Genomic DNA, 14,910 nt, shown 5'->3' on the forward strand with positions numbered 1-14,910 from the left:
CCTGCAATTTCTTCTTTCGACCACAATGTCAAACAAGGGCAGTGTTTTCCATTTAAATGCAAGAAAAGACAAGACGTTTGTCAAGGAATGTTTAATCTCGAGCTTGATACATCTTAGGGGTGAGACGCGTGTACACTCGGGGATCACCTTCATGGCTCAATGGAGAGACCGAGAGGGAGAACTGTCACTAATGATTTCTTTCCTACCATTCACATGTCCGAGACAACGCCCCCTGAGAGCATTTGGCCACACCCACAATGCCCTGAGAAGGCCCCTCCCTTCTAGTCAGGGCCCTATGAAAAGAGAAGTCCTACAGAGAGAGAGAAAAAGAAAACAGAATCTTGGCAAGCAAACAGCGATTGTGGCTTGTTTTCAGCTGTGCCCTCACTTTTAAGTTACAATTAAATGGGGTCACCTGGTTGTCAAGCCAACTGTTTTCCATGGACTAACCTGGGTTGCTTTGTGCTTCTTGAATTACTGCTCATAATAAAGAATTAAAGGCGCCTTATACCCTTTTATGGCATTCTAGCACCAGATCCTGCCCATTAAATGCACAGGACATTTCCAGCTCTGGGTTTTGACAATTTTAAGAATTTTTACTTCTGGCGGTCAGCCGAATAACTGGAGAGATAAGAAAGAGCAGAAAAACAGCTACCTTGTGGCCATGAAAAGTGAAAAGTGTGCATAAAAAATGTACAGGTGGATGCATTAATGGATAAAAGAAAATGAAAAACTTTATCGTAATAGCTTCAAATTTGTTAGATCATTAACTGCCCAACTAAAGAGTAGTAACAAAAATAAAACGTGGAAGAAACACAACTTTTCCAACAGGAAACCAATGCACAAAGACTGTTTTCTTTATTGTTGAATATTATACTGGGAGAATCCAGTTTAGAAACTAAATCAGGTGTCTTCGCCTTTGTTTTTATTCATTTAGAAGACCCTTTCATAAACTTGAGTTACTTAATGCATTTTTGCCTTGTACCAGTTTGACTGATCAACAGTGGTCAGAGTGTATTTTAGAGACCAGTGCCTGTACTTATCTGACATCTTTGACCCCTTGAACTGCACTAAAAGTCTGACTAAGAGAAGAATTTGTCCTACCCCTGAGTAGAGAAGTAGATGTGAAGCCCAGTCCCAGTGAGGAGTAGGTGTTTGAGTCTGAAAATGAGTGATGTCACAATTTTACGGTACCCCAAGCTGCAAATTGGTCATCAAGAAGGCGTTTTGTAGCCTCCTTGGAAATTATAAGGGGGCTTTGTAGTTTGATGATACAAATGCTAAGGCTCTACCACAAATGGAATAATAATAATATTCATAGTAGAAGAAGGAAAAGAAGAAAACATAATAAGGTAGGATATCGTGCTAAGTGGGCATGTAATTGTTGGCACTTCACAACAACATCAAGAATAACGCAGTCTGCAACCATTTCCATCTCTGTGTCGATACTGTTATATCACTTGTGATTAATACGTGAGTGCTTATCCAGACTTGGCTGTCACTCACACCAACGGCCTCAGTATTCAAGTGATTTGCATGAATGTAGTTTACTTTAATATTAACTCACATGGAATCGTGGGGAAATATATAAATCTGCGTAATATCTCACGAGTTGTAAGGGCTCTGAAAACTTGGTGTAAAATTTGAGACATGGTTGGCTGGGCCATACTCAAATCATCACTATTGCAAAGCTCCATTTTCCCCGTGGCCAAAGAACTTAACGTTACCGACATTTTCATTTCAGACTGACAGCATGTGGCCTCTTCTTGTAGATGAAGAGATCACATGACCAGATTTGTTACTAATACTATTCCATTTCTGTCAAATCAATATTTAATTACGAGTTTATCATTGTCAAGCAATTTCAGAAATGTACCACCTTTCCTGCAATGTGAGTCCCGATCTCTGCCTGAACATTATCTTCTGGTTGCCCCTTCTGACAGCTCACATACTCTCCTAAATCCAAGTGAAGGTAGGAGTAGCTTCGTAACTTAGGTAAATTAATAAAATACTATTACTCGTTCTCCCAATAGTAGGACCGTTTTCCTACTTTGAGATGCTTGATAAATATGGGCATTGATTTTACACAGATGAAGTGAGATGAGAAAACAAAATGTTGGTCTTACAGTGCACATGATTTGGCATAATATTGAGCAGAAACAACAAATCTGATGACCCACCAGAGCTACACAGCACACAGTTCCAACCCTTCAGAAGTTAAAAGCTGATAGGCGCTCATGCGGCTTTTGAAAAATTTCTAGCTGTTATGAACAGGCGGACAAAAAGTGATCAATACCAGCTTTTAATGGAAGCACATGGATAATTTGCCTTTCTTTGTAGTGCAGCAAGAGATGAATACTTGTGATTGAAGGCTGGATACCCGACAGCCGCACCTTTGCCGTAGAATACATGCAGCTGTAAAAACTGAAGATGGTGGCGTCATAATAATTTGCTCATCTCATCCTCAGAAGCCATTCTTCAGAGAAGATAATGTGCACCAACCAACACTGGAATGTGTAACACAGGATGAGCACAAAGCCCCACCCCCTCCAACAGATACAGGCTCCACCCTCCCATCTACAAGCCCCACCCAATCACCTGATGAAACCACACAAGCAGTCAGCAGCTCCATATGTATGCCATTTGGTACTCGAGCTCTCCAAACATTTTGGACAAGAATAAAATAACAGAGGAGTGGTGTGAAAAGCTGTTGAGCAATTTTAAACTGTTTATCCCATCTTTCAAAGTCTGGAGGCTCCATTTTTGTGTGTTGATAAGATTTCTAAATTTAGATTCCTGTTTAACATGAAAGTGACTCTTGGATTTTTTTATTTGCAGCAAAAATTCAGGAAAATCCCACGGCTGACAAATCAAGTTGTGTGCTGCGTGGTAACAGACAAGCCCTGTTTATTATGGTGCAAGCAGGTGACAAAAGGCTTCTTCTTCTTCTTCTTCTTCGTAACCATTTCCTGTCATCTTTCATGTTGTGCGTAGAAATGTTTTTTTCACATGATGAGTCCTCATCCCCACAGCATCTGAATATCTGCACCTTGTTCTGCTGCCGCCACCACCCCTTCACATCAGTTCATTGATTTTCTTTGCTGGTCCGTGTTTGTGCTTCGGTGTATTAAAATTTTCACAAATTCAAAAGTTTGCTCCTTTTTTAAAATATGACACAAAATGTGGCCTGCTTTCTCAAATGTGGCCACAGGACGTCACCCATCTGAATATGACAATGATCAAAGGTCACTTGGGGAAATCCTCTCTTTTAATGAAGGATATCAGCAAAGCTGCCACCTTCCTTGTATGAACAGCATGCCATGACAGGCCTTCACTAGGGCAGTGCTGGCTGACGTTTGTCCGTGGAGGTCAAATAGTGGTATAGATGTAAACAAAGATGACCACAAGTAGGTTAAGCACTGTCCCGATGATCCCCAACATGGCCAAAATTCTCTCCTCTCTGTCCTCCTTGGATTCATCCCCATTGTTTCCTCGGCTGTTCTCACCGCGTCCAGAGGGGATCATTTTTATATCAATATTTTCAACCCTCAGGTTCAGCTCGACCTGCTGACAAAGAAGCAGAAAACAAAGTCAGCACAAAGAAATAGTACTCAGAAAAATGGTACCTTCATTACAATTTTGATTCTGCACCTTAATCATATCTGGCAATGCATAAAAAGAAAGAGAATAAAACAGAGAAAAAAAGTGTAGCTCAATTCAAGGGTGAGAAAGGTTTGCTGTGCTATGATTAATGACAATGTCATAACAATGCACCAGCAAATCCTCGGCTATTAGCAGCATCATTGGGTTGTTAGAACAATAGAACAATTCTGAGGAGCACAAGCGATTCAGCCCAACAAAGCTTGCCAGATCGATCCACCCAATTTTTCCAAGTTAGATTTTGAAAGTCCCTGAAGTCCTTCTGTCCACTACACTACTTGGTCACTTATTCCATGTGTCTGTGATTTGCTGTAGGAAGAAAAACTTCTGGATGTTTGTGAGAAATTTCGTGATGAACTCATTTTAAAATAATAGTCTCAATCCACTGGACTAATTCCCTTCATAACTTTAAACACTTCAGTCATGTACTGTATCCTCTTAATCTTCTTTTGCTTAAACTGTAAAGGCTCAGCTCTTTTAATCTTTCCTCACACCTCATCTCCTGTAGCCCTGAATCAGCCTAGTCACTCTTCTCTGGGCCTTTTCTAGCACTGCTATGTCCTTTTTGTAGCCTGGAGACCAAAAATGCACCTGGGACTCAAGATGAGGACTCACCAGTGTGTTATAAAGGTAAAGCATAACCTCCTTGGACTTGAACTACTAACATTCTATTAACATCCTTAATGGCTTCTGTCGGTGCTTTTCTTTCAAAGGGAGTGGCAGTGGGTAGAGAGGTGCATGAAGTTAACTGGGTGTCAAAACCACTGTTAACTGAGTGGGCTAAAAATGTTGGAGCCGTGGACATAGTAGGCACATATGTGAGTGCCCTAGTATTTTCAACAGCCTCCTCCTACGATTTCTTTGCTTTGTTTCATGACAAACATGTGTGACAAACATGTGCATGGGAGGCAGCTAAAGCACCTGAATGAGGGTAATTCCACACCAGACCAGGGGGTGGTGGAGTGTTCTGATACTTTCTCACTTTCCACTGCAGACCGATTACAGGAAATTCTTTATCTTAACACAACTTGCATCAAATATTTAGCAGCCAAAATCCATGTGCACGGCCACGTCAACACTTCGCTTCCATCAGTCAGATATAGTTTCCACTACGACTGCTAAATGGTGTGACCAGTGCTTTCAATACAATCCTTGCTATGTATGGAATACGCATCAACTGGCATTGGAAGGATACATACGCCATCTTGGCTGCATTCAGGCTGGAATAGGTTTGAAGTGGTTTCGCGACAATCGTCTACAAGGGGTTAACACTAGAATTACCAGAGCCTTGGAGAAAACTCGTAAATCCGGTCCACCTTAAAACCATTTGCACCTCTCCGTCAGTGTCTTTTGTCCTGTAAATGTGCTGATTAAGACAAGCAACAAGCAGCCTGCTATTCCATCCCCCACCATCGCAGAATGTTCACTAAGTTCTCCCAGCTCATGCCTTGATTACCTGGGAGTGAACTGCTGGAGTTTTAGAGTGGAAATAATAGATTGTTATTTGGAACACATGCATTTCATGTGTGTTCCGTTTCTACAATAATCTGTGTAAACACATTGTTAAAACAGAAACGTTTTTCATATTTTAGTAATAAATGACAAACTGTTGGCATAAACTATAATGTGTGAAGCCTGAAGTCCAAAGATCAAATAAACACTTTCACAAAAGGTTCAAGGACAATACAACAGCTTCCGAGGCGTAGCGGTAAGATTTGCTGATTTGTAATCAAGAGGCAACCGGTTCGATCCCCACTGCTTCCTATATTTACTGTTTTCAGTAGTGAGCTGCTCTTATTGTTAATGTTATACAGTACACACATACTTTTGGTTTGCGTCTGTAACAGATCGTGTACATTTATACTACTGTACTTGTAAAAGTTACCTTTTTTTTCACTTTTATTCTGTAACTCTCGATCACTCATTACTAAATTATGAAAAAGTTTCTGTTTTAACAATGTGTTTAACAATGTGTTTACACAGATTACTGTAGAAACTGAACACACATGAAATTGCATGTGTTCCAAATAACGATCTATTATTTCCACTCTAAAACTCCAGCAGTTCACTCTTAGTGAACATTCTGCAACGGTGGGGGATGGAATCGCAGGCTGCTTGCTGCTTGTCTTAATCGGCACATTTACAGGACAAAAAAAGCTGATGGAGAGGTGCGAATGGATTTAAGGTGGGCCGGATTTACGAGTTTTTTCGTAGGCTCTGGTGGTTAATGACACTACTTCCGTTTCTGGCCCTAATGACGTGACTTCCTCTCCTCTCCCTTAAAACTGCCATCTTTGCCTCTTCAAGTTCAGTTCGGTTTAGGACTCAAACCTATACAAAGCTATACACAATTCAACCATTTTTGCAGCGAGGAAAAATTATATGGGTGGGTGCCCCATATCTTTTTGTGTCTCTTTGTCTCATCTTTGACAACAGTCACGGGTTCAACCCCCTAAAAGTATTTAATGACATCTCTCTCATTACTGACTCAGGTGGTGTAGCAGTCCTTGTCCTCCTAGACCTTCTTGCAGAATTTTGATACCACTGATCCTGAGATCTTACTGTTGTGGCTTGAGCATCTGGCGGGCCTTAAATGGGCTGCTCTTAACTGGTATTTTACTGATAGACACTTTTCAGTAACTCTTAATTCCTCATTTTCGTCTACTGCTCCTGTTAAATAGGGTGCTCCATTCTGGGTCCAAACAGTGTTATTTTTAGGAAGTTTAATGTTTCTTTTCATTGTTATGCTGATGACACATGGGTTTATATTAATATGTGTATCTTGTCAATGAATCTGCTACACAATTGCCTTGTAGAACTAAGATCCTGGATGGCTGAGAATTTTCTCAATCTTAATTAAAGCAAAACAGAAGTGTTGATAGCAGGTCCCCCTGCCAATCCTCAAATTGGATTCGAACTATTAGCTCTTTTGTGGACTTTTGAAAACCTCAATTCATATTCTCAGGGTTATTTTTAATAATAACCTCTCTTTTGAGAAACAGATTAATTCTGTGGTCAAGCATTGCTTTTTCACGCTTCATAGTTTAGCCAAGGTTAAGCCTTTGTTATCTCCTAGTGATCCTGAAAGAGTTACTGGCACTTCTATCTTTTCTCAGCTTAATTATTGCAACTCATTGTGTTCTGACATCAGTACATCCCTGATATGCAGGTTACAGTTGGTCCAGAATGCTGCTACCTGTTTTTTGGTCAGAGTTTGATTCTGTATCTCCAATTCTGGCCTCTTTACACTAACTGTCTAATAGTGAGAGAATTGAGTTTAAATTTTTGTTGCTAATTTTGAAATCACTATATGGGTCTGCTCCTGCGTATTTATCTGAAATGTGTGCTATACAGCAGTCATCCAGAGAGCACAGATCTCTCAGTCAGTTGTCTCTTGTTGACCATCACACTAAGTGCAAAACTAAGGGGGACAGGGCTTGTGCAGCTGCTGCGCCTCATTTGTGGAATTCTTTACCTCATAACATTAAGGAGCCCCCCTCAATTGAACTGTTTGAAATGAGATTGAAGACTCATTTCTATTCTCTAGCTTTTTGTGACCTTCAGTGATTCTGATGGTTCCTACCTCATAGTCATTTGTTTGTTTTCAATTTAATGCTGGTTTGTATTGTGTTTTTATTGTATTTTATTCTGTTTATTTTATTTAAGTTTATTGTTTATCTTATTATAAACAATGTGCTCTATAAATAAATTGACATTGACTCAAACAACACTGACTGAAACCAATGGCATTTTGCATCTAGCAAATTTTGTGCCATTGACACAAAACAGAAATCTTTAGTCCTGTCTTGAAACATTTACATGCATTAATTCTTTATGCATCTCCCTGTGATTTACTATTGAAATAAAGATCTATAGTGAAAAAAACGATTCCTGTCTCATGTAGAATACTTCATGAAACATACACAATACATAAAAACAGAATAGGTAAACAATAAAATATTAACAAAAAATCATAAAAGTACTCACATTCAAATGAGACAAAACCAACCCAAAAATGGAACTAGAAAAACATGAAAAATAACACCCAGGGATCAGAAACACAACAGCATGCAGATTGCAGTAAGTGATCTGCTCAGGGATACGCATCAGAACAGATCTTGAAAACTTTTGTTTTGAAGCCCAACATAAAAATAATGGTTTTATCCTTCAAAAAGAAGCCAACCTCAGAAACTCAAACAGGCCAGAGGGCTTCAAAAATCACTTAAGGGAGTGGGGAACTGCAAAACCTCTGGCCATAAAAACAAAATAAATATATTTTTTTAATTTTTTATTTATTAGCAACCCAAAAATGTCCAAAGTAACAATATTCAAAATTAACACACTACTTTCAAAAACAAATAATGAAATCCAAAGGATCACTAAATTAACAAAAAAAGGAAATCCTAACTAGAATGAGGCCAAACCTGCCAATCAAAGATCTGTACTGTCAGTAAAACTAAACACTGAGAAAGAGAAAGAACACCAGGAAAAATAAGCGCAGTCAGAGAACAAAAGCTGAAAGTCAATTCCAGCTCAAAACTCCAGGAGCAGAATCTCAGTCCTAAGGAGAAGTGAGAACTCCAGATCAGCAATAAATAAGAGAGACCCAATCAAAGAGTTTTTCACTTGTTATTTCCAATTCGTGCATAGACAATTACGTAATGAGCTGGTATTTAACCTGTTGCAAAGATGGCGTTCGTAATTGTGATGAACATAACCACACTCTTCAGCAGCCAAGAGCAGAGTCCAGGCTGCAGACTCCACAAAATGGTGGTGTCCATGGCACATAAATTACACTAAAGCCAACATCACATTACGCAACATCTTTTTGTTGAGTACAGTATATCAGAGTAGTTGCTGTTCTTGTGGCAGGACCGTGTCAATATACACAACTGAAAATTTCTGGGTACCTCACATTTAGCAACCACGTGCAGATCTAAGGGCGCATTTATACTTCACGCTCAGAACACATCATGGCTGCCATGCGTTCCCAGCCTTCATTTGACGCGTTCTCTGAGCAGGTCCTCAGAAATTAACGTGACGCATGCATGAGTTGCAGTACCAGCAAAAAGTCGGGGGACGCAGTGTGATAAAAGTTGGAATGTGACGTCAGAGTCTCTGTTTACTATCTACATGTGACAGAAAGCCTCTTTGTGGATCCTATGGGATCGATGTGCGCGCTTCGATGTTTGATGAATGGTTCAATGTGGTGAAGCTAAATGCCGACATACAAATGCATTTGTGGTGCTTTTATATTCAAGCGTCGCATATTTCCGATATTAATGACACGATACATTTTAAAAGTCTCACATACCCTCTTTTGTGCCGTCTTTATTCTCTGGGGCTTCCTCCTGACCTGACAGCAGCGAAAAACAGCAATAGATCCCCACACAGAACACATTAAATGTATGATATTCTAACTCTCTGCACATTTAGAATCCTTAGATTTATACTTGGTACCACTTTCATGATGAAATGCATTAAAGGATTTATGTTACATTTTACAGATAAATCATTAATTTTTGGAGTTTGCATGTTCTCCCCATGTCTGCGTGGGTTTCCTCCAGGTACTCTGGTTTCCTCCCACAATCCAAAGATATGCAGGTTAAGTGGATTGGCAATCCTAAATTGTCCCTAGTGTGTGCTTGGTGTGTGGGTGTGTGTGTGTGTGTGCTCTGCGGTGGGCTGGCGCCCTGCCCGGGGTTTGTTTCCTGCCTTGCGCCCTGTGTTGGCTGGGATTGGCTCCAGCAGACCCCCGTGACCCTGTGTTAGGATATAGCGGGTTGGATAATGGATGGATGGATGATTAATGTTGTTTAAATAATGAATACTGCTAATAATTGCACACATGGCGGTGACACAGTGGTGGAGCGATGGCGCTGCTGTCTCGCAGGGAGTCACGTCGCTGGTATTCCCTGCCTGGAGTTTTCCTGTTTTCCTGCTGGGTTTCCACACTGTGCTCCGGTTTCCTTCCAAAGATATGCAGATTTTGTGAAACTAAAATTACGCCAGTGTATGTGTGTGCTTGTATTCACCTTGCGATGAGCTGATGTCCCATCTAAGGATTGTTTCTGCCTCCTGCCCAATGCTTGCTGGAATGGACACATCCCTGGATTGATGGATTTAATCATTAATCATCCTTGTCAGAGATATTGCGGTAAGGTGTCATGATTTTAATGGGTGTTCCAGGCAATTCACAACACAGCAAAGCCAAACCTGTTCTCACCGTGATAATATCTCGCACTGCCACCTGCTGGATTCTTCCAGATTTACGTAAAGTACGAGCACAAGTATAAACAGTAAAACACTGGCATAGCAGGAGTGCCCACAGGAGCATGCATGTCGCGTAAAGTATAAACCTGGCCTTAGAGCACAGTTGTGCTCACTCTTTTTGTTACAGCCAAGAACGTACTGCCTGATGGAGCCGGTGCTGTACAAAGGGTTAAAAGTTACAGTGAGTTCAGCTACAGCCCTTTTTTTCTTTTTTCTATTCCGTCTTGATACATAAAATATGACACATCAAACAGATAATCTTCTCTTCAGTTTGTGAGGTCCAAAACACCCTTATTCCTTGTCACTGTAATGCACACGTATTGTACTTCTGAATGAGCGCTCATTGGTTGTCAGCTCTCATGGTCCCAACCTACCACTAAAGACAAAATGAAACCTTTTAAATTTTAACAGAGCAAGTCATGGACTCCAACTCACTAAAATTATATAAATAAATGCCTTGAATGGAAATTGCTGTAAAAGTCGTCTAACACAGGGGTCCTCAATCACAGTCCTGGAGGGCCGCAGTGGCTGCATGTTTTTATTCCAACTAGTTTCCTAATTAGAAGACAATCCAATGTGGTATTGAACTGTTTGGCTCTTTAATGCTTGCATTCATCCAAGAGCAATTTGAATTGCACTGTAGAGTTTCCTTCTGTGAGAACATTATCCAAGTGTTTTGTGGACCAGAACAGATTTAAACTTAACGGTCCTACCAATTCCCCTCTGATTCATTTCTAAACATTTTTATCACAGATATTTCATGGTAAGCACATTAGCTGGAGAGCTGCTGGTTTATTGGTTATCTGCATCACATTATTAACTAATGTCTGATTAAGAAAACAGGCAACAATTCAAACTTATATGCAGCTGCATTAATCTAAAATAGGCAATTAAGGGTTCTGAATGGTAACAGGCAAGAGAACTAAATTTAAGCCCAAAAAACATATTGCTTTAGTAGTAAATAAAAGGGTTCTAATTAAGAAATTGGTTAAAGTGAACACCGGCAGCCATAGCAGACCTCCAGGACTGTAATTGAGGACCTCTGATCTACAAAGTAACTAAACTCTGTCTTTGATGAATGAAAGCACCAACAAGGCATGGAGTCAAACAACAACTATTATTATCAGCAAGGACTGAATTCTAATTAAGCCACTGGCTGGAATGAAAACCCGCAGCCACTGCAGCCCTCCAGGACCGAGACTGAAGACCCCTGGACTCACATGACATGACTTTAACTCACTAGTGCACTGAATAACATAGGAAACTAGGCTGGAAACACTCCATAAACCTTAAAGCCAACATTTCCTAATTCACACCCTGGGAAAGAATATTTAATATTTTACAATAGCCTTATTTATCTGGAAACCCATTACAACAATAGCAAGATGTGAAAAAAAGCAAAATCCAAAAAAACAAATTGTCAGAACCAACAAACTTACCAACAATGGGCACAGGCCCAACATGAAGGGGAAATGGCTTTAAATTCAAATAATCAGAAAGGAAGAGAGGAAACATCAAATTCGTTTGGTTCACAATAACAACAGACTTCCCTTACATTTACAAATGTATTAAATAATAAAATATGAAAAAAATGCAAATGTTTCCCAAGAAACTACGAGCCAAACGTTTCAAAAAAGTACAACTATTTCATGAAAAATATTAGCTTATTTTGAATTTGTTGGCAGAAACACGTTTCAAAAAAGTCAAAAAGGCTGGAAAAGCAAGTGAAAGAAACAGCTTGGAGGAACATTTTGCACCTAATTATGTAAATTGGCAACAGGTCAGTAACATGATTGGGTTTATAAAGAGCATCTTAGAGAGTCTCTCACGAGTGAAGATGGTTCACCGTTCAGTAAAAACATGCGTCTACTAATTGTGGAACAATTTCAGAATAATATTCCTCAACGTAAAGTTGAAAAGACTTTGAATATCTCATCATCTACGGTACATAATGTCATCAAAAGATCCAGAGAATCTGGAGAAATCTCTATGCACAAAGGACAAGACCCGAAAATCAATACTGAATGCCTGTGATCTCCGGAAATCATTGTCTGTGAACACAGTTCACCACGCCATCCACAAATGCTCTGTAATGTGAATATGATCCAGGGTTGTATTGCAAGACTACATCTCCCAGCATTCCCTGTTGTTTCCCGAATGGGCACCTTCATGGAGGGCTGTCTGCCATCTAGTGTTTGGGAGGAATAGAAAGGCCTCAGCGACCTCTTCCACTTCTGGTTGGCTGTCCATCCCTCTGTTCTGATCATCTCTTCCAGGTCTGGTTCCCTGTTCTGGCAGGAATGCCAGGCCAGCCCATATGGCTTCTACAGTACTACAAATGGGATGGCCATACTAAAAAGTCTCACTTTAAAAAGATCAAACTACTCCATAAACTTGTCAACCCAACAAGGATATTTTTTCCTCCTCTTTACATTCAACTTTGACTGATGAAAAATTTTGTAAAAGAAATGAACAATGAAGGTGAAAGATTTCAACACATGAGACAGATGTTTCCATGAAAGCTCATGCCAAGATTAAAGAAGGCATTTATGCTGGTCCACAAATCAGACATGCCATCAATGGCAAGAAGTTCAAGTCCTGCTAATGGGGCCAGAGGGAGTTCCAATGAAGGCTTTCAGGGATGTTGTTGAGAATTTTCTTGGTGAATACAGAGCACCAAACTGCAGTATGGTTGATAACGTGCTTCACATATACAAAACAATGAAGTGCAGCATGTCACTAAAGATTCATTTTAATAATAATAATAATAAATAATAATACATTTTATTTGAGAGCGCCTTTCAAAACACTCAAGGACACTGTACGCAGTAAAAAATAATAATAAAAGTAAGAAAAATAAAAAGCAGGCAAAAGAGCAGGTAATTTGCAAGATCATAAAAACATAAAACATAAAACAGTTCCAAGATAGGAAAATGGAGAAAGTTATGTGGGATAAGCTATTTTGAATAGGTGAGTTTTTAGTCTAGACTTAAAAAGAGAGAAAGCGGTGATGTTTCTTATTTCAGGAGGTAGGGAATTCCAAAGTCGAGGAGCAGAGCAACTGAAAGCCCTGCTCCCCATAGTGACAAGACGGGGGACAGGAACAGAGAGAGAAAGAGAAGAAGAGGATCTGAGACACCGAGATGGGATGATGATCTGTATCAAATCAGAGAGATATGGAGGAGAGAAATGATGAATAGCCTTAAATGTATACAGAAGTATTTTAAAATTAATGCGATATTTGACCAGAAGCCAATGGAGCTGCTGGAGAACAGGGGTGATGTGGTGAATAGAAGGGGTCCTGGTGATAATACGGGCAGCAGAGTTCTGAACACGTTGAAGCTTATGAATTGATTTTTGAGAAAGACCAAAAAGAAGTGAATTACAATAATCAAGCCGAGAAGTAACAAGGCTGTGAACAAGAATGGCAGTGGCCTGTGGAGTAAGAAAGGAACGGAGACGATTAATGTTACGCAACTGATAATAAGCAGACCGAGTGACATTATTGATGTGTGAATTAAAAGACAGAGTACTGTCAAGGATGACACCCAAACTTTTCACACATGGGGAAACAGAGACCGGCAAGTTATTGATAGCAATAGAAAAACTATTAGTTCTGGATAATGTTGATTTAGAGCCTACCAGGAGAAGCTCTGATTTATTGCTGTTGAGTTTCAGAAAGTTAGAAGAGAACCATGTATTTAGTTCAACTAAACAGAGAGTGAGGGAGGATGGGGGGAGAGCAGAATCAGGTTTAGTGGACAGATAAAGCTGGGTGTCATCAGCATAACAGTGAAACTGAATATTATATTTACGAAAAATATATCCAAGCGGGAGAAGGTAGATAATGAAAAGAAGGGACCCCAGAACAGATCCCTGGGGGACGCCAGTGACCAGAGGAAAGGACTGAGAAGTGAATGATTTCAATCGAATAAACTGAGTACGATCAGACAAGTATGACTTGAACCAGGCTAGAGGAGTATGAGAGAGACCGATTGAGACTAACCTACTAAGTAGAATGGGGTGAGAAATAGTGTCAAAAGCTGCACTCAGATCCAAAAGAATAAGAATGGAAAGTAAACCGGAGTCAGCTGCCATAAGGAGATCATTTTCTGCACTCACACTGCTCGTCTTGATGCAGTCAGTGGCAAACATGTGAACCGTGTCTCCAGGACATTGCAACGACAGAAAGGTTGTATCAGGGCAAGTGGAATTCATAAATCAAGTGTTATTATACATGCAAACAAGAAGCATCAAATGCTGAGTACCAACAAAAATCAGAACCAATACAACGTGTCAGCATCATTAAGTGGTTAAACACACTAAATTCAGTAAAAGTTCTTTCCATGTTTCTCCACATTCCTATGTGATATCATCAATCTGAAATGTCTTTTGTATTATAATCACCAAAAACTTTTCAGGAAGCAAAATGTTTGAAAAAAATAAATATGTTGCCCAGTGTGATCAAATAAAATAAAGACAACAATAACAACAATGTATTTCTTATATAGGCCCAAATCACACAAGAAATGCCTCAATGCGCTTTATCAGGCCATCTTTTTTGACAGCCACCCAGCCTTAACTCTCTAAGACAGGGGTCCTCAATCACGGTCGTGGAGGGTCACAGTGGCTGCAGGTTTTCATTCCAGCAGTTTCCTAATTAGAACTCACTGTTTGCTCACCACAGAGGTTAACACAATGGGCCGATGGTCATTCAGGTAGAAAAGAGCAGATTTCTTCAGCACGGGCACAATTCTGGGTTTCCTAAATCACTGAGGCACCATACATAAAGACAGGGACAAGATGATTCTTAAACACAATTCTGGTTGAAATAAATGTTTTTTTGTTACACCTTCTTTACAAGAGCACCAGCCACAATTCACAAAATATAAATTCTCTCCTTACACCTCTCATAGAGTGTTGCCCCCTGCCTCCTGATTCTGACTCAAATACATGGGCTTTCTTTTAAATCCGGGA

The 14,910-nt window shown here is 39.9% G+C and overlaps 1 long non-coding RNA gene across 1 annotated transcript in view; it reads right to left on the minus strand.

Moving 5' to 3' along the window:
* Window positions 1-691: 691 nt before the first annotated feature.
* Window positions 692-14,910, minus strand: part of LOC120538741 — a 103,147-nt gene continuing 88,928 nt past the window's right edge. The window contains exon 2 of the long non-coding RNA XR_005635508.1: window positions 692-3,567. This is a non-coding gene — a long non-coding RNA (uncharacterized LOC120538741). The remainder of the gene's footprint in view (window positions 3,568-14,910) is intronic.

The sequence above is a fragment of the Polypterus senegalus genome, chromosome 11, assembly GCF_016835505.1.
Source record: "Polypterus senegalus isolate Bchr_013 chromosome 11, ASM1683550v1, whole genome shotgun sequence".
NCBI classification, from domain to species: Eukaryota; Metazoa; Chordata; class Cladistia; order Polypteriformes; family Polypteridae; genus Polypterus; species Polypterus senegalus.